Source organism: Phalacrocorax carbo, chromosome 1 (genome assembly GCF_963921805.1).
Source record: "Phalacrocorax carbo chromosome 1, bPhaCar2.1, whole genome shotgun sequence".
Classification (NCBI taxonomy): domain Eukaryota; kingdom Metazoa; phylum Chordata; class Aves; order Suliformes; family Phalacrocoracidae; genus Phalacrocorax; species Phalacrocorax carbo.
The window spans coordinates 139,538,402-139,559,107 of record NC_087513.1 but is presented as its reverse complement, the minus strand read 5'-3'; the positions used below and the strand labels follow the sequence as shown (position 1 = coordinate 139,559,107).

The following is a 20,706-nucleotide window of genomic DNA, read 5'->3' as shown; positions in this document are numbered from 1 at the left end:
GTGGAACAACGTAAACTGACCAAGACCGTATTTACATTCATTGATCAGGTTTCACCCGATCAAATTAATTTATTACTTACACGCATTAATCACAAGTGCTTAATCTCATTCTAAATAAGACCTTAAAAAAGGTAAATTGCATTCCAAAGATCTTATTTCTTCACAGAAGTTGCAATGAAAGCCTAGAAAAACTAGTCTGGACACAACTGACTAGAGTTTGAAAGTAGACCCCTGTGGTATGCAAGAGGAACCATCCCACAGGGTACTCTAAGAAAGTCTTTCCTTAAAAACTTTAGAAAAATCTTACCAAGCACCCGCATATACTTTCAATGATCCTGCTAGCCAGTTAATCTGGTCAGCACCTGGTAGTATCTAAACTGAAGGAAGAGTAATAAATATTAAGTTTAATTATAGTTTTTCTTAGTTATAACCAAAACCTGCTGCATTTCCAAGAGATTCAGAACTATGGTACTGGTTTTCAGTGGCATCTGAGCTAAACTAGTGGTATAAAAGCCTGATTTATGAAGTCAAGGACACTGGAAGACAGGTAGAGCTCTCACTGATCTGACAGAGACATCTTTAAGAAAGAGAGGTGCTCATTCTCCAGGAGGGAAATCACTGAAATCCAGAGGCTGTTGGTGTCTCACGCCAAGATCATCTTCACTGAACATCAGTGCGAAATCTTTGTCATACAGCTCAGCACATCTGAGAATGAATTGATTATCTAAAATAGGCGGACCTAAAAGCCAAAGTAAATTCCTTCCTGGCTCTCCTAGTTTGTGTGATATATTCAATGGGTGTTTGATAAAAGTTTTTAGACACAGCCTCACTGAACACATTTACAGTTCACAGTGGGAAACAGTGCAGCCGACCTGCAAGGATCTTTCATCAACCACTAATACGTGAGGCTTATGGTAAAATAAAGGTGGTGGGTTTTTTTTGTTGGGTATTATGGGGTTTGTTTTATTGGCTTTGGGTTTTTGTTGTTTGTTTTGTTTTCTTTTTTTTCTTTTTTTTTTTTTTTTTGGGGGGGGGGGGGTTGGAGATGGGGGTTCCCAGTTCTTACATCAGAACAATCCAGAATCTACACAGTCACAAATTCTCAGCTTCTTCAGTTCACATCAGCCAAGTCTGAGACATCCAGACACTGAACAGCTAATCTTATGATCTAAAGTAGTTACTTGGACTATTGAGAAACTTTTGCATTCCTTCAATGCATAAATTTTTCAGGAAAGAAGGACTTAAAAATGAAATGAAAAAATTCTTCCACTGTTGAGATTAGTTTGAAAGACTGAATCAGGTGATACCTAGCTCAAGAAATTCTGTGGGCATTGCTGTTTGCCACTACAAAAACCAAGATCATCAAGGATACCTGATCTTGTCATTGTCAACACATTGTCAGGATACAGTACATCTGTCCTCCCTGTTGTGGTACCTCAGCTTCTAATGAATTTAGCCATCTGATCCTGCAACATCATTCCTCAAAGTAGTGTCTTCTGAATGTGGCATTTCTGGGAATAGCACCAAGATATGACAGCAATCACTGTATGTGTTGTTAATGCCTGTGGCTAGATTTTGTATTTTGGAATACCTTGAGGCATCGTGTAATGTGGATATCGGGCAATTCTTTTGCTGATTTACAAAGTCATAGTGCATCTAAATGTACCATGTCAATTAGTGTTTGATAAACGATGTAGTCTTAAGATGAGAAAGCACCTTTCCTTCCAAAGGATACATTATGAAATACTAGAAGTTGTAAGGGGATACAAAGTCACCTCATACTTAGAAACAATGTACAAACTACTACTGGTTCTAGTTATATAAATATAGCAAAGCATAAGGTAATATCTTTTTCCTTAAAAGAACACGGAATAGTTTTATAATAGAGGTATTATATTCATATGCTATGCCATTGCCTAGACCAAGCTAAACAAACAAAATGATCATTGGAATTCTCTCTACCTTTTTGAGAAAAAGGCAGTATTTAAAGTTCTAAGCTATGTCTACATGATCCGATTTTTTCAGATCTCTGATTTTAAGCTTAAGTGATCTAATAGGAATTTTTGATTCCTGAATGTTGTTAAAGCATGTTTTGCCTCGAGTGTGCTAGCACCTCAGCCTTAGTAATGCCAAGGGTCCACAATTCGCAGCTCTGTAAACTCTCACCTGAGCTATCGAGGCAGTGTTTTCCAGAGCCTCCATAGAAGCATTTTTCTTTTTCCCTTGATGTTCTCAAACTCTAGGTCCTGTGTTGTTACTCTTACAGTCTTCCAACTGCAAATCCCAATCGTTTTGTTATGGTAGGCACTCGTGGAAGCAACTACCACTACAGTGGGAATGGTCCCTCTTTCGCCTGCCCTCCTGCACCATCTTTCCTTGCATTTTGCTTTGCAGACTTTAGTTTATAATAGAGAAAACCAAAATATAGTGCACAGCAAAATAGATAATAATAAATTTTATATTATTGGACAATATTTATTAAGTATTTAAATAATAAGCAACATGCAACATTTGAACCTAAAAATTACCATACTCCAATAAGCATCAATAACATCACGAATTGAAACAACCAGTGGGAATTTTCACATGGTCTTCAGTATATAGTGCGAGAGGAGAAGCATGACAAAAAAAAAATCATCAACCCTGTCATCTTCATTGTTTCTGTGTGCTGCACCACAGAAAATCCCCAGAGAAAGGTGCTCATCAGGGACTCCCCATCATTGCCACTGCTTTTCCTGGACTGCCGGTGGGAAGAGTCTGCCCTTCTCTTTCTTCTCTCCCATTTGATTCCTATTTTTCTTGTATTTTCTACCTAAAGTAACATTCCTCATTAGACCACACTAATAAAACTCTGTGTACATAAGCCTGTTCCAACACCCTTTGTCTAACAATACTTAGAAAATCTAGAATGAGAATTCTTTCCTATGTCTCTAGGCTGCCAGCCCAGGAAAAAAGAAAAGAGCTGAAGTCAATTTACTACCTTCAAAATAGTGGTGGATAGGCCAGAGTGACTTCTGGCATGACTTTAGTTACATCCAGATCAGAGAACCCAGAAGCATTTCCCAGTGTGAGTGCTGGAGCCATATCCCAATTCTCTGTTTAGGCAAGGCTCACATTTTCACCTTCTCCTCTCCTTCCCAAAGTGGCCATCTTGTGCTTTTCTGAAGCAGGATTGAGTGGTATTGCAGGTTTGGGGTTTTCTCAGTCTAGATACCTGAAAATCATATTCCCTTCTACAGAATATAAGCCAAATCAAAACTAAACAAACAAACAAACAAAAAGCTAACAAGAAATTAATTCCTTTGCTTCTTTCTCCACCCCTTCAAAAAAAAAATATTCACAGAAGTATATGAAAGACTCTGGAAAGCATGTAACAGTCTAGACAAAGTCTAGAATCTTTATCTTTTTCTAATCTATTCCATTTAATTTTTGTGGAAAAAATGTTTATGTTTTTGCAAATAAAGACAAAATACTGTTCTACAAAAATTGCATTCTTCAGCCAAATTTTTTATCAATATTCTCTAGCAAACTACTTCTGGGTTGAGATATCTCCTTACATAAAATTCAGTGCTTATTTATTCATAGAATATTTGTACTATAAATAATAAATCCTGGTGCATGTCAGAGTAGAAAAAGAAGTTGGTATAAGGTAATAAAGTAGTTTGTAGTGGATTTCTTTTCCTCCTCCATTTAATTTTTTATCCTCCTGTACTTGAAACTTCTACCTTTCTAAACATAAAATCTGAGCACATACTGGAAGTTAGCATGGGTTCGGAATTTAAAACATTTCCACCTGACTCTAAATTCTGATAAAACAAAATCCTCCTGTTTAACAAGAATCATCTAAAGATGACAAATAAATTTAAAGTAGAATTTTTACTCAAAAAATAATTTAAGTCCTAAGCCTATATGCACATAGTAAAATGTGTGTCATGTTCAAGAATCACATTTTCACCACCTCCTGTCATTCACCTTGTCTTAACTTTTCAGAATCACAGCATCAAGAAGGTTAATGCAGTTACATGAATTTGTGATGGACCATTTCACTCACATTCACTAGGTCAAACATATATAGCTGGCCTGTAAACAATTTACTCCACAGAGAACAAGTTCTTCTTAGCTGAAAAGAGACCCCTGCCAAATTAATACATTAACTGATGAGATGTTAGCTGCAAAAGGAGGAGAAAAATCCTGGAACCCGACTATCTTTTTTTAAGCACTAAATTAATATTTCCAGACAGCCAAATATTAGGCACAGCGCCACTGAAGACAATGGTATAAGCCAACATACAAGCCACATTAATGAGGTCTTGGTGGTGCTTGTAGTCTCTTAGATATACAGCTCACAGCAGGAAAAATGGCTCTTAAAAGTGATGATGTATGCATTATGTCCATTTGTGTGTATAGAGGAAACTTGTTTACTGAGGACATGAAAGGAAGGCTAGTACTCTGCATACTCTGAAGAAAAACTGTTTTCTTCTGGCTGCTTTATACATCACCAAAGGTTTACTGTTTTAAAAGATGACATTTTGGGCTAGGCAGAGGTACATCAATTCTATTTTATCCTAAAAAGCGATCAAAGAAAAGATTTGTAACTATTGAGTATAGCTTAAATGTGAGGTAATAGTACAGCAGCTCCTGCACAGACCCTTCATCAACTATTACATTAACATCTTTGAATGATGTGTATGAGTAGGATGAAGATATATTTTACTCTAATTTCATTTGTTAAGACTGCCTTTATGTAATCCCAGGTAAATTTCTCCACAATCTGCATGCACTTCTCTGCAAGACTAATTTCTCCCAGGAACTGCAGGTTAATAGTAAAACTTGCCATGCTGGGAAACACCACCACCCCCATCCCCCAAAAACAAACAAACAAACACCCACACAAACCCCAAATCCCCATGCATTTGAAATGAAAGAGAAGATGACTTATTATAATTCTTGGGAAAAATTGGATAAAAACAAACAAACAATCCTAAATAGAAATATATTCAGTGATGATACCACTAGATATGGTTTCCTTAAAAAACAATTTAATAAATCCTTTATTTGGGTGGAAAAAAAAAAAAGATTATTCAGAAGAAAAGAGACTCAATCGCAAGGTTTACAATCTAGAACCCTACAGAGTGATGATGATACTAAGAATGATATTTTTACCCTGATCCACATAGTGAAATTACCTCTAATATATTGTAGCCCCCCAGACTAAACCAAACTCTGATGTTCAAAAGCATCTCCTCCTCTTCTAAGTCTGCCTTGACTCACTTCCCACTATTACAAGCTCTCTAGAATACAGTATTTGAACTGCCACTCCTCTTAGTACTCTACTGTCTATGCTCTAGTATGTCTACTGTCCCTATGTGTCATCCCTATCCTTTTCTTACATTCTCGTATTGTTTCTTTAATGCCCTGTATTTGTTTTGAGATTCTACCCCAACTGCAACTGACTTCTTACCTCATCCCACTCACTATTTTCCATTCATATTCTTTTTCTGTGAAAGCTAATCTTGTTAACCTTCCTTTGAAACTGATAATCTGTCTGCTACTCACTGCCTGTTTACAGTCTCTGACTAGGATGGGCATCTTGAGGCGATGAGAAGGAAATCACCACATCAAGTTAGGGATGATGAATAAGAGGAGGGGTTGGGTCATTTAAGAAGCATCCTCATCTTGCACAGAGGAAAAGTTAAGAACTGGAATATGCAGTATCCTCATGTGAGACATAATTATGCTCGGTGCTTAGTTTTCAGGCATTAAGAGGTAGAAGTGGTGTTACAAGTGCCATCATTGCTGTTAAGAAACCCATGAATTTTCTTCCAAAATGGAACTGGACCATCTCTCCATCATCCTTATTGGCACCTCTGGCTCCAGACAGTATCGTGTCCAACTTTATGAGGTTTGGTTGCTCTTGAAAAAACAGCTGTAACTGGTTTGGGAAAGCAGTGAAATATCAAGCCTAACCAAATGGCCACCCTCCAGGGGCAAACATAAACTAAAATCTACCACACAAGGATATTTCTGTGAAGTGTTATGGTCCAGTGATCATTTACTCATATATCAAATGCAAGACTTATTTAGCTTTCTCTTCTTATCTAGCTAATAGCTAAGAGAATTCAACACACCACTGCTATTACAAATGCTCCCATCTCCTGTCCCTTCTACAGCATTGCCAATATAACTTTTACATTGCTAATACAATTTCTATTGCCTAAACAAGAAATCCTTCACAAAAAGGCACTCAAATTCAGCATAACAGAGCTTCTAATGCAAATCACCCAAGAGATAATAGGGTTTTTACTCTAGGTATTGAAGCCATCATAATCATATTGACCAGTAATACACCTGTAGTAAGTCATGAATGGAAGAAAGCACTTCACAGGATCTGGGATGCTAAGAGATGACAAACTTACAGGAAAAGAAAACAAACAAACAAACAAAATTTTCAGGAAAGGCAGAAATAGAGAAAATGGAAGATCCTAACTACATGTTCTAATTTCATTTTTCCAAAGCCAAAAGTCTGACACGATAAATTTGGGCAGGACAGCAATTCACTAGAACATCTTATTTCCAAAGCAAACAGGGAAAGGAAAATTCAGACCAACATTTCCAAGGAGATTTATTTGCTGCACTACAGCACAAATGAAGATGGGCCAGCTCTTCTAGTGGGGAACTACTTTTGCTTGTGCTTGCGTGCCACTCCGTGACGGTAACAACTCAATGTAAGATAATGGTACATGCTAACTGCACCATTAATCCACTGAATTTCAGTAACATCTTACCTCTGTACCAGATCAGGGCAGACAAATCAATGCAGCATGCCTTTCACAGGCAAGTAGTATAAAAATCTTACTGATCTTTCTAATTTACTCTGTCCTTTAAATATAAGTGCCAGCTGGCCTGCATTATCTAATTCTTAAGGCACTATGTCTGAAACATTATCTATATGTAAAGTTTACATCAAACCAATATAAACACTAAACATTTCTCTTCAAAAGCCATAATTCAAACACAGTTCAGCTACAAGATCTGATAAAAAGAAAGACATAACAAATGGAAGATTAAACAAATTAATGTATTTTCTTAATAACTGTTAACCTGTTCAGATTGAACCAATAAGTCCACCTATGCTGCATTATAACTTGTGCACCTGAACTACAGCAAAGTATCACAATGACCATGAAATTTATATGCTAGCTCTGCCCTAAGGAGACCTCCTCCAGCTCCAAGACCAATTTCCAGTTATTCCAATTTCTATTATTTAATCTGTCAAAGCCAGTGGATCTGCATCATCTGTCCCCCAGTTCAGCACCTGAACTTTGGAAACTACACACAGGGAACATTCCTAATTCAGGCAGTGGACCTACTGCTGGCTGTGTTAATACAAATTCCCAGCCACAGGCACCACAATTCATCTGTCCAGCTGTGGATAATGTGCAGAAAGTTCTACTTCCCCTCACGCCATTGTGTTCTGAGAACTTGTCTTTGCTTTCATGTAGACGATGTCAAATGCAGCAGGCAGGCATTATAATAATTACACTAGTGATAGAGATACCTTTGGCTTCAGAGTCTCCAACCAACAAATCAGTGACTATGTACCTGACTGAGAAGCAACACTTTGATTGATGAACGTTGTCTTGAAGTACCGTATGGAACTATGTGCTCTTAAGTTTGGGTGAAGGGAATATTTCATATAGCAATAACTCACAAGCTGCTTCCTCTGGTTGTTGCTGGATTTTTTGTCTTTATTTGCCTGAGACATCCCATGAAATCCAGATACAGTCCTATTACTTTACAAACTTCAGAGAGTTTCGGTAATGGTAGACATACCAAAAATTCACATGGGCTTCACCTCTCTTCCACAATTCCTTTGGAATCCAGGGAAGGATTTTTGCCCTTTTTTGTCACAATCACCTCAAATAATCTTGAAATCTATGATCTAAAACCAGTACAACTGAACATCCAGGGAGATGACATAACAGTATACCAAGCTAGTTCGGAGATAAGGCAAAAACTCTCTCCAGCACAACCCTAGCTAGTGGGATGACTGCATGGGAAGGTGTACAAACTGGATGTGTGCCCTCCATCAGTTTGGTTACTAACATACCCAGCTTCTGCTGAAAAGCAAATCCGAGAAACTTCAGGAAGAAATCACAGATAGTAACAAGTCTGTACAACCATTTGTCTTTATAAACACAGTCACCAACAGAACGTGAGTTGAGACCATACGTGCTCCTACATCACCTAGGATACTTTTCTACTGTGCATAATCATCCATGCCTGTAACAAGCTCTTCAAGGAAGGGATGGAGATGCGTTATTTTGCAGAGCCTTCTGCCTTCTTTTTCTCATTTTCAAAGGTTTGACATCAATTTCATTAGCAGAACTTAACATGAAGTTGGCAGAAAACTTTTAAGCTCTATGACATTGACAGTTCTATGCAAATACTCCATATAATTCTAAATATTACTTATTCATAGGACCTGACCAAAAGCCTTTGAAATTAACAGGAATCTTTACACTGAATCCAACAAGACCTGGTCCCATGACACTAATCTGTCACCGGTCTGCTAATCTCGGTCCTATTACACAAGTCTGTTAATATTAATGGTCTATGCCAAATCCAATAAGAAAACGAATAAAACATTATTCTAAGTTAGACGGCGTATATAGCTTGTATCTTATATGATCCCATATGAATAATATACTAATTTTGTTTATTTCAAAAGACAGCTCTGAAAATCTTCCACAACACATCACAAAAGATAGAATCATATCTCAAAACATAAATATGTTCCCTATATAATTTTCAGGTAATTTGCAACACATTCTTTATATATCCAAGTGCTCAAAAGAGGTATTTCATGGATAAGCAACAGCAATTGGTGGAGTAAAGTAGTAGAGAGAAAGGAAAAAAATTTTTATTTATTTTCAGCAAAATAATTTTCAGATGTGTAATTACACTATTGATTTATTTTGAGTAATTCCCGGCTGTCCTTTAATAGCAGAGTTCCGCATAGTGTCTGCAAACAACTTTATTTAACAGATGAAAAACTGGCTAGCACATCCACTTTTCAAGCTTAAATTTTATGGAAGTCTTAAAAATTAAGTCTAAAATCTGGACTACAAGAGTCAGCATGAAACGATAAAGAATTAGACAGAAAGAATCTGAGTCCATTCCAAATTCTTTATTTCAAAATGAGGCTAGCAGCTTTGTCCTTGTTTTATTACATTTGGATGGATAGGAGGTAGGGCTTTTATATAACAGAATTCAAAAGTATGACATATAATGTAGTATTTGTTTATTGGAATAGAACAAATAGGTTTTTGGAGCTGATACTGCACAGTCTGTTTTGGAATAAAAAAATATCAAACAGAAGAGTTATTGAAGCTCATCCACTTACTTTCCACCAGAGTTCAAAAGAAAAAATAAAAAAACAACCACCAAAACAAAAAACCCAAACCCTATTACAGAAAATATAACTAATTTATTTGAGCCCCCTCCATAGTATTTCTAAACAGTTTTTTGAAAGAAGACTTGTTGCCATTAAACTATTTTTTCACTAGGGTTCAAAACTGTCTTTAAAAGATAAAGACCTAAAGAAGTGTGATCACCAAGCCCGAGACGTCTGGCAACAATATCACAAGATCACCACATGGTGGCACTGGCCAACATGGCTGGTCGGCCTCCCTTGGAAAGGCCGTTAACTTGACAGCAACGCTACAGAGCACAGTCCCAAGAGTTTGAAAACCTGTTCCTTCCAGGTCTATACTGGGCCTGTAAACGACCCATACACTACAGCAATAGGCATTTTCAAAATAATCAAGCCATTAGACCACTTCAAGCAACACTTTGGGACAGAAATGCTATTTGTGATGGTCCTCTTCCACTTCTGTCTGTACTAGGACTCTCCTAAATGACAGTGATTACCTCCACTTGGAGGACAAAGGAAAGGTCTTACCTCTGGACTTATTTGCGGTAAGAAGCAGTAGGCTATCTATTTTTGTCTACTGCATTCAACAGATGCAAACCAGAAAGATACTGCTAGATGGAAGTTTGCTACCATCAAGCCATGCCACTACTATTGCATCTGTCATCTGTTATGGCAAAATATTGAAGTGGTTTAGGCTCAGTGATTTGTGTAACTTAACCTCAAAATTATTTTTTTTTATTACTTTAAAAATAAATTCATACACAAGTAAATAAAGTTGAGCTAATTCATTCTATCTATGAAATCCTAACAGCCACTGCAAAATTAGCTATAATTGACTGTTGGCTAATCTAGGAAGAAACCCAAACATTTTATTCTACAGATCTCTTCTATAGTTACATTATTATGAAAGTATTACGTTCTATCTAATAAAAGAATCATTCTTTAGTGTGACTCTGTCTCAATATGTGCAATATTTAAAAATAGTCTCTCTATAAGCAATGAAAAAGAATTCTTTAAAGGAAGTTATTTGAATAACAGTAAATTATGACAGCTATGTTCTGCTCTAGTTTTCAGAGGGAACTGAATCAGTCCACTGTGATACTGTCTCAAATATTTTTTGCTAATAAGAGCGCCATTCATTTTCAAAGCCTACCTCTCTTGAAAGGCTCAGCCTCCCCATCAAGTCGCAAATCTCAGTGAGCACATAAATAACAGAAGAAAGACAAGCATGGAAAATCCTAACCCTCCACTGAAACTAGTCAGTGGCATGCACTTACCGAAATACGCCCTATGACACAAAGTGGTGTGTGGGCTCAGCACAGAAGACAGCCAAAAGAAAGAATCATACATTGTGACATCAGTGACTGCAATTTATTTTTAGATTCTTACAGTACAAATCTGAGCATTCCTAGCTAAGGTTCATTCCAGCAGCCAGGGATCGTTCCAGCATGTGGTCATGCATTTGGTTTGGATTAGCCATGCTACTGGTGAAGCCCCACTGCAGATCTCACGGGAAAAGCCAGCATCCGACAAGGGCTGCTTCTATTCAGACCCTCATGCGAGCTATGCATGCAAGCCATAAAGTAATCCTGTTTCATCTAAAGCTCATTTTTAATGTCAAAACTCATCCCCATTAGTTTACATGGGTTAAAGAGGGACGAGTTTGCCTGTAACATCTCCAGAATAATTTCCTACCGTTTAAATTCAACCACTTTTAACTGTCTATATTTTTCATTTTTCCCTTGTCTACCCTTATTTCCATTTTCAATGTGTGAAAAGTTGATTAGCATTGTGCCTTATCTCATTGCAAATAATTTTCCAAGAGTATTATCAAAAAAACCTTGGTTTTACTCCACTAGACAGCACGGTGGTTTTTTCCTTTGGTGTTTGGGGGGGTTTTATTGGTGCTTTTTTTTATTATTATTTTTCCAAATCCAATCTGGGGACTACTAAAACAAATAAAATGAGAAGTAGAGAACTATTAAAAGGTGACAGAGTTGAGTACATAACCCTGTCGGGTGTGAGGATGGAAATGGCTCACAGCATAAATGCTTTACAAACATTGCTGGAGAGCACCCGAGTTGAACTCTGCCAGAGGATAGCTGCAGTCGGACATGAGAGCCTTACATTGATTTGTGCAGCTTGTGTTTATGTTTTGGTTTTATTAGAATATTTTTTTTAAAGACTCACACGCTAATAATTCAGTGCACATAACTAACCGATCTTACTCATGCAGAAGAGATCCTGAATCTCCGTGACAAGTCTTCAAGTGACAGAATGACTAAATTATATGCCTCTTATAGCATGATGCTTATTCCTGTCCTACCCAGGTGGAGCTGTTCTTTACACTATGTGATTCAGCCATCAAATAGCAGCATGCGTGTTTGAAAGGCCAAGAGGAGGCTGTATTGAGAACCTGTCAAAAACAAATGTGCAAACCTCTATGCAGCAGTCAGTAAATGTTCCTTGAATCACTCTTTTGTTACAAAAAAAGCCAAACAAATCCTTGTTTCTATACGGTATCTTTAATACAAAGCTTCAGTTAAACAGCTTTTCTTTCTGCCTCTTGCCTTCATCTCTACATGACAGGTCTTCAGCTGAAGGATGCCTATTACGATTGACAATTTTATCACAAGTAAAAATTGTCAGGTGAATGATCTGCCCAGGAACACTGGATCAGCTAAAAAGATAAAGACTTTGTAAGATTAAAAAAATACGTAGGATAGCCCAGCATCTCCAGTAAACCTACCGGTTTTGTCACTTGTCCTAATTTAATCCAGTTGGCCTGTTTCATTCACACTAAGGATTGCTTTTGTTTGCTTGCGTTGTGATGCATTTGAAAGAAATGACAATTCATCACTGACCACTGCACTTTCCTGATCAAGAAAAAAACATCGGGAATTTTTGAATTTAACCGTCTTCACGTTTATGATACAGCACTGCATTTTAAAACAAAACTAGGCAAGTGCTCACTCCCTCCAGGAATGCAGAAGGAAGAATATGTATTTTTCTTGTCTGCATGAATATTTTTCAGTAGAGACCAAAACTAAGGGCCATTAAGTTCAATAAAAAATAATGAAAATAAAAAAAAGGGGGGATTTAAATTAGCTTTGAGTTAGAAATCCTCATGAGGACCAAGGCGTTTGGACACCAAATTGAATTTCAGTTTTAGTACCCTATACAACTTAATAGGTTGCACTTGCACACAGCATACCAACAGTAGTTGCATCTATATGATGTACAGGCATATGAATAGAGGAGAGAGAGAGCAGTAACAGTTGTATTTATATACATCGCGGTAACAATTTCAAGATTAAAAATATGGGTAGGTCAAAATTAAAACAAATTAAATCATATTATTCTTAGCAAGTAACGTGCCAGCGTAGATCTCGTTTTGGGTTACCAGAAACTGCATGGCATGTTTCAGTGTTCTCAGTTTTTAATGATTCATTGGACTATGACTTGTAGAACAATGCATGCGACCCCCTACTCAGCAGTATAAGTAAGAAATATTTGAAATGTCCTGCCTTAACGCACTTCTGTAAAGGTGCTACCTATATAGAAGCCTATATCGGTGATATGGGTATCAAACGCGTATTTTGTAAGTAAAAGGAAAATAAAATGCAGGGTTCGTTTGACATATAGAATCAGCTTGCCTTTACAAAGCAAAGTTTTGTTCTTACCTAGGAATTAAAATTAGTGGAAATAATTGCTTCTTTTCTTGGGGTGACAGAAGAACATTTATTTCTTTAGCGCTAACAGAGGATTTATACGTCTAATAATTAATAAATTTAGTTTGCGTCCCATGGGATGTGGCCCATTGCCCTTCCATTTATGAGATATCTTATTTAGCAGTTGGGTTTATGTTTTAGGAGGGGAAAAATATCAGAGGTTTTTGTTTTGGCATAGCTGCTTGAAAGCTTTGTCTCCTGATCACCTGCTTCGAAACATGCGCATATATGTCCTTAACATTAATAATAATTTAAAACCCAAAATTGGTCTGTAAATTTACAGGCTCTTGCATTCAACACTGATCGAACACGGCTGAAGAGCTCTTCTTCATTTTTTTCTTTTCTATTTTCCCTTCCTGTGGCGGTGGCTTGTTTTGAAACACGAACCCCCTAAACTCGCCCACGCGTGCCCGCCACCCTTACGAGAGGCGAGCGGCACCCCGCAGCAGCCCGCAGGCGCTGGGGGCCGCGCTCAGGCACCGCGTAGCACAGGCTCAGAGGCCGCCGCCGCCGCCGCCGCCGCGGGCCCTGCCGCGCCCCTCAGCCCGCTCCGGCGCGGCGCGCCGCCCGGCCGAGCGCGGAGCGGCTCCCGGGCGCCGGCCTCCGGGCGCCCCCGCCCCCGCCCCCGCCCCCGCGCCGCCCGCCGCCGCTCCGCACCCGCCCCGTACCGGTAAATACACACCACATAACCTGCCCTTTAAGTCGCCCCGCGCGCCGCACAGCGCCGGCGGGCGCGGGACGGCCCCGCGGCGGGGCGCGCGGCGCGGCGCGGCGCTGCGGCGCGGGCGGCGCGGCTGGAAGGGCCGGCAGCGCCACCTGGCGGCCGCGCCCCGCCGCTGCCGCGCCCCCCTCCGCCGCCCGCGTGGCTCCCCCCGCGCCGAGCGCCCAAACCGGCCGAGTTTCCCGGCCGCGCCGCCATCTATTCTTAGCCCCGCTCAAGGCACGACGGCGGGACACCCCTGCCCCGCCCCGCCGCCGCCCCCCGCGCACCCCTCCGCCCCGACCCTGCGCGCCCGCGGAAACGGGGGGCTGGGGGGGGGGGGTGGTTGAACGGCGGCTGCCGGCGCCCCCGCTTCCCCCCACCAAGCCCCCGCCGCCCGACGGGCGTCCAGCGGGGCCGCCGCAGCGGGGCCGCCCCCGCTACCCGGGGCCGTGGGGGGCCGGCGGCGGCCGCTCCCCCGGGGCAGGGGCAAAGCCTCGGAGGCGCCTCACGCCGCCAGCCCCCGCCTCGCCCGCCCCCGCCCCAGCTTTGCGGAGAAGCCGATTTGCATCGAGTTGGGGGCGGGGGGGGGGGGGGGGGGGCGGGAGGGGGGCGGTGGTGGTGGTGTGTGTCTTTTTTTTTCCCCTTTCTTGCGCCCCCCCCCCGCCGCCCCCCGCCGCCCCGCGCAGGCTGGCTCTCCCCGGTGCCAGTCCCCGCTCCATCACGTGCGGAAACCCATGCCCATCACAAAAGCGGGCATTTTACCCGAGCCCAGAGAAGGAAGGAAGAAAGAAAAAGAAGAGAAAGAGAAGGGGCGGGGGGGGGGGGGGGGGAGAAGAAGAAGGAAAACCCGCCACGGAATAGCTAAAGCCAAAACGGGTGAACCGCTTAATCCGAGAGGAGCCAAGATTTCCTCTGAGCAGCCGCCTCCCTTGTTCTCCCCGCCACCCCGCGTCCCCTTTCGCTTTTCTGTGGTCGTGGTGGTGGCGGGGGAAGCGGTTAACCAAAAACCTACGTGTCGGTTTTGTGTTTCCCCGAAAACCACCGGCGCACGCAGCGCATGAGGTACCGCTCCTGCCCCTCTCCGCGCTCGCACGAAACTGTAGCTTCGCTCTTTCTCTCTCTCCCTGTACTGCAGATATTTTTCCTTCCTCTCCTCCACACTCTTCTGTTTATTTGGCCGTAAGGCAGAGCTACTTTGTAAACATCTCACACAGAAGCCCAGAGCCTTTCCAAATAGCTGATTGCAGCAAAATGCCTCCAAAGAAATGATGGTGCAAGGGGGATGTAGGGGACGAGACCGGAACGGATAAAAAAGAAACAAATTTGCATAAGTATGCATATGTGGCAACGAGATCGCGTGTGATGGTGGAGATGGCAGAAAGAAAGTATCGCTTTATCATGATGGGAAAAGTAACAGCACAGGCGACTGCAGCAAACTGCTCGCCCTTTGCCAGAGTACCAACTGCAACACCTCTCCCTCTCCCCCCCACCCTCGCCGGGAAAAAAAAAGAGAAAAAAAAAAAAAAAAAGAGGGGGGGGAAGCAACAGAAAAAATGAAAATGAACACTAAAACGGCAAATCCAGTACTCCTACCTTAACACTGGAATAGCTGCAGAAGCATAGGGGTCTTTTTTACACAGCCAGATTCTTTCAGGAAATCCTCTCGGACTATCATGCAGCCGGGATTATTCACACACGGTTCCTGCTCTCCTTTTTGGAATCCAACGCGATTCGCTTCTCCAAAGGAATGCAACGACCACGAAGGGGGAAAAAAAATATTAAAAATAACAACAAGAAAGACAACAACACTGGATTTGAAGGAAACTCGTGTTCTCGGTTGTAAGCGACCTACATTCAGGCAGAAAATTCATTGCAATCAGTGCGAGAGAGTTGGGTCTGCGAGTAGGAGCTGTGATTGCCTATGCAGAGAGACCGAGCCGGGGAGAGACTGATCTGCAAGGCAAGGCGAGCTGGGAGAGAGAGGGAGAGGGGGGGAAGAGAGAGCCGGGGGGGGGGGGGGGGGGGGGGAAGGGGTCCAGGCTGTACCAGGCGCTCTCCTCCTGCTATTGGACCAAACTGAATGAAATTTCCAAAGCCGGCAGCCAATAGCTCTCCGCAGTCAGCCCCATCACTACAGAAACCGTATCTCCATCCTCAGCCTCCTGCGAGGAGCGTCGCATCCCCGCGCGGAGCGGCGGTGGCAGAGCCTGCCCGGGAGCCTGCGGGGCTGAACAGGTGGGCATCTGGCACACGGAGGAGTAAACGCGTGTGTGTGTGCGTGCGTGTGCGTGTGCCGGGGGATCACACAATTCAGACTGTCGCTCTCCCGGCTCCTTGATCGTACACAGCAAGTGCAGCCTTGGTTAACCCTTTAACGCTGCAGTTTCTACAGTACCAGCCTGTTGTTACCGTATTCACCCATATGCATTTACATGGAGCTGACTGTATAATTGCATACCGACCGCTGAAGCATTTTGTTCCTGTTCCCCTTCCTCCCATATAAAAGCAGCAGACATTTGCTCAGTGCCCAATCATTTTACACAGATTCTTTTTTTTCATAAGCAGACCAGTTATTTAACATTCATATTTTAGTTAGCTAACCACTGTTGTGAAGGTCAAGTGTAAGGGCTGAAGAGGGGGCCCTGTGGTTGTTGCTGAGTACTACAACGCAGGGTCTCTGGTTCACTTCCTGTGTACAATTTCAGACGGTGGGTGCTGTAGCAAATATGTGCTCAGGCCTCCAACAGATATCTCTTGTTTCGCTCCACAGGTTGTTCCTTTGATTGATTTAATAGCAACACTTAACGTTACCCAGAGCACGAGACCCTGAACCGAGACCAGGTGAGAACTGGTCGAGTTCTCTGAGAACAAAGCAGAGAACTAAAGAAAGGGGTCTTGAAGATATTTCAGTAATTTGAAACAAATGTCATATTCATGTCTTAATGAGACTTTCTGCCACAAGTCTTGGACTAGACATCATAAGCTGAGTCTTTTGTATTTTCAAATGCTGAGGGGGGGGGGGGGGGGGGAAGAAAAATAAATCATCAGCTCTTCTTTTCTAGATGCTTTGTTTCTACCACCACAACAGATCCTCAGAAGAGAGCAAAGAGTGTTTTGTTTTCTCAAATCTGAATTCTGGCTGGACTATCGGGCTTATCAATCACTTCCATGCTCTCTTGTTTCAAGTGGTAAAGGAATATATACTGATTTAAAGATACCACCTAGCAGGTAACTGTAGGCCTGTTGTGTGTCTGTTCTTATATAGTGTTTTGTTACATGGTATGAAGGATACTTCCTTCAGTATGACTATGTTTTCGTTTTGAATGTTGTAAATCTAAGTACGGGTGTAATTCACTGACTTAAAACGTTTTAAACAATGCAATAGCTACATTCAACTGTTAACCTATTTGTCAGTGAAATAATTATTTTTATATTACTTAATTATATGTTTTGCCTTCCTTATTTTAAGTGACTCTAGCAGCAGGTGTTCATGCAAGTGAATTTTACTGCTTTTGTTATTTTAATAACGCACCAAGAATCTGCAACCAATCATATTGCTTGACTGAGCGAACATTTTGACACATTTAGAAAAGATGTCATCTTGCACTGCCATCTGTCCCAAATTTTGCAGGACAGTCTTTCTTTTGATGAGTATGTCATGCATTTTACAAGATAAATTTGGAGGATATTAAAGTATGCACTAGTTAATCTGAATAATGATCTCCCACCTGTGTTGTAATATCAGGAGGCAATTTATTACAGATAACCAAAGGATCATCTCTAATGTTTGCAACTAATGTCTGCAACTAATGTTTGCAACTATGACCCAAATATTCTCCAACATAGCAATAAAGCTAAACTTTCCATAGACTCTATACAAGTATATGATCAAAGGATGTAAGTAAACAGTGTTTGGTCAGAACAGTGGAATGCACTTTTTCCCTCTTACAACTTTTAAAAAGCTAAACATACAATTGCAAGCTGTGACTTATTGGGGAAGATAGCTGCAGCAATACGCAGCATATGCAACGCTGCGTATTTATATCAGCAAGCAGGAGTCCAGGAGCAATCATTCAGAGAGAAGAATGCCACTTGCTAAGTAACACCATCACTTTGTACAAGGAGGCGTTGTAGTCTAGTATTAACCCAACTTGACTCTACTTGTAAACAGTGAAACCTAAAGGAATCACAGTACATGACAGTCTGACTGAAAACAGGCCAAACTCTGCTGGGTTCCGTCCCATGCAACCTCTTTTTGTGTCAGTCAAACTGAGGCATGATTCAGTCTCCCATGTCCAATCACTGTAAAATTTCCATCAGTTCATTTCTAAATCGGATATAGCATGTTGCCTACTGATGCTCAAATTAATAGCAAGAACGTATAACTGTTTAACAAAGAAAAGAAAAGAAAAAGTGCCTCGTAAATGTTGTTTGGTTAGCTATTCATTCCAAACAATTCATATTAAAAATGCAGACTCGAAGGGGAACAAGTGGGGCTTTCTACAAGTGCATGAACAGCAATTGACTTTTTACCCCTCCCTATTGTCTTCTTCGTCTTCTCACTCAGATATTCGTAATGCCAACAGACTTCCATTCCCCTTTATGCAAGGGTGAACCAGTACAGCCCTAATATACTTTATGCAGCTGGAAGGGGATCTTTCACTAGCTTCATGGTGCAAAAGCCTCACCTTAAATAGAGTGAAACCCACAATGAATTTTCTACTCAGCTCACTGGATGAGCTCACTTGCTGGGTACAAGGGTGATGATACATAGCAGGCATAGTCCTTCATAAGACTTCGAGTAAATTAGAACTGCAGAAGAAATTCATGCCAAACTGCAGAACAGAAAGGAATTAAAAGGAAGTAGAATGAGTCCACCAGGTCCACCAAGTAAACAGGAAAAATCGAGAGATAATTTTGAAATGACCATGCAGAAAAAGAAGGTTTGGGGGAAACAGTAAATGTTTCCTAGCTGAGTAGCCGCAAAATGCTGTTTACTAAATTTCAAGAAATAAATTTGTTTCCTATGTGGCTTATCTTCTGATAGCTTGCTGATAAAAGTTGATCTGTAACTATTTTCACATAAAGTTACACAGATTAACAAAAATACCACCCAGAAAAATCACAGTCTTTCATCTACAGTAAAATGAAATGCTCACTGTACTGCCGTTTATGCTGTATGCCAGATAAATCAGAAATATACCGTAGAGTCCCAGCTGCATGGCCAATATGATAATTTCAGAATAGTGTATTCTGAGAACAAATACCAACTAGAGCTTCTTGACAATACAATGTTTGCCATGATACATGTGTGGCTTCTTAGTTGCGTCCTAATTGCATTATCCTTTTCATCTTTCTTCTACAACTTTTAGTGTTATTTTCTCCTTTTGAGAAAGGTCCAAACCCAAAATATTGTAGATATAGACAATAGTCCAGAAAGATCACTTCACCCATTTAGGTCTTTTTTAGAGAGCAAAACACAGGAATCTGTAGCTATACAACTCCTGAGATGCAACCTGAATCTTCATGATGGGGATACGGACATTGACTTTAACGGAGCCAGTATTTCAATCCTGGAAAAGTGGAAGCAGTTCCTGGGCTCTGGACTTCCTTGTGTAAAGTCAAAGCTCGAAAAGACTACTGTAATTATTTACAGAGATTTTTCATATAATTTAGGCAAAGTGCTTCATCAGTTTGGTTTTTTGTTGGGTTTGGGTAGGGGTTGTGTTTTTTTCTTCTTTTCATAAAGCCATCTAGCTACTGTTGAATTAATGTATGCCAGTTTTTCCCTTAAAAAAAAAAAGGTAAATATTTCACAATGCAAATTCTACAACATCTGTGTAAATTTTACCAGTACATAATTACTCTCCCTGTCAAAATCACGTTCATGACTTGTAGTCTCACAAAACTGACCTTCATTTTGGCTCTATTAAATTAAAGAGCCTTTTAGCATTAACTTCTTTTCTCAACTTACATACTTTACAGATCACGATTAGTCAACCCTCTAACCTTCTTATTGTTGAGATAATTAGTTTCTGTTTTGTTCGTCTCTTACTACACCGCAGGCTTTCCACACTATGATTCATCCCTGCATGGCTTTTCTCAACCTTCACCATTTATCAATATCCTTTTAAAACTTTAAACCCTGGAATATGATATGGAATTGTCATTGGAGTCATATTAATGCAGTATTTTATGCTGAACTTTCCTTTTTAGTTACACAAGGATCACATTTGCTCTTGGCCTCTGTGTGAGCTGGGAACTCATGCTCCATGTTACTAATCATGTTTTCAGCATTTTTTTTTCCCTGATTTACAAAAATGCATCCTCTCATCTTAAAGTGTGACCTATGTTCTCAGTTTTAATACACAAAACGTTCTATAAAGATACCAATTTACAATGCATAGATGTTTCCTAACATCTGTAGAAAAATGGTTGTCACTGGTGTTTTCCACTATAGATAGTGTTTGCAAACTTTTCCTACAATTATTCGTTTGTATTGAGATCCTTAGTAAGATCTTACATGCTTAGATTTTGCTGATTTTTTCTACAAGGAAAAGAAAACAATGATGAAAAAAGCTAATACTTTTATGTGAAGACCCCCCCTCTGTTATCAATGTGCTTGTCTAGCTTTATTTCACACACAAAAGAAAACACGGGTTGCTGGTGATGACACAGAACTGGAAACTGACTCCAGTTCTTGTTTACCCTTTCTTTGCATTCATGATCATTCAAAACAAGGTTCTTCCTCTTACCTGAAACTAGTCCTAATTAAGGAGTCAAAATCCTGATCAATATCTGACACCACCACAACACAGCATTTCTATAGTGTGGTG

General features: G+C 40.8%; 1 protein-coding gene across 3 annotated transcripts in view; it reads right to left on the bottom strand.

The window, feature by feature from the left end:
• Nucleotides 1-15,822, bottom strand: part of NLGN4X (neuroligin 4 X-linked) — a 188,136-nt gene extending 172,314 nt beyond the window's left edge. For all 3 annotated transcript variants that reach the window (XM_064437401.1, XM_064437426.1, XM_064437409.1), the window contains exon 1: nt 15,464-15,822. The gene's annotated coding sequence lies outside the window, so the exon portion shown is untranslated. The remainder of the gene's footprint in view (nt 1-15,463) is intronic.
• Between the last annotated feature and the right edge of the window lie 4,884 nt (nt 15,823-20,706).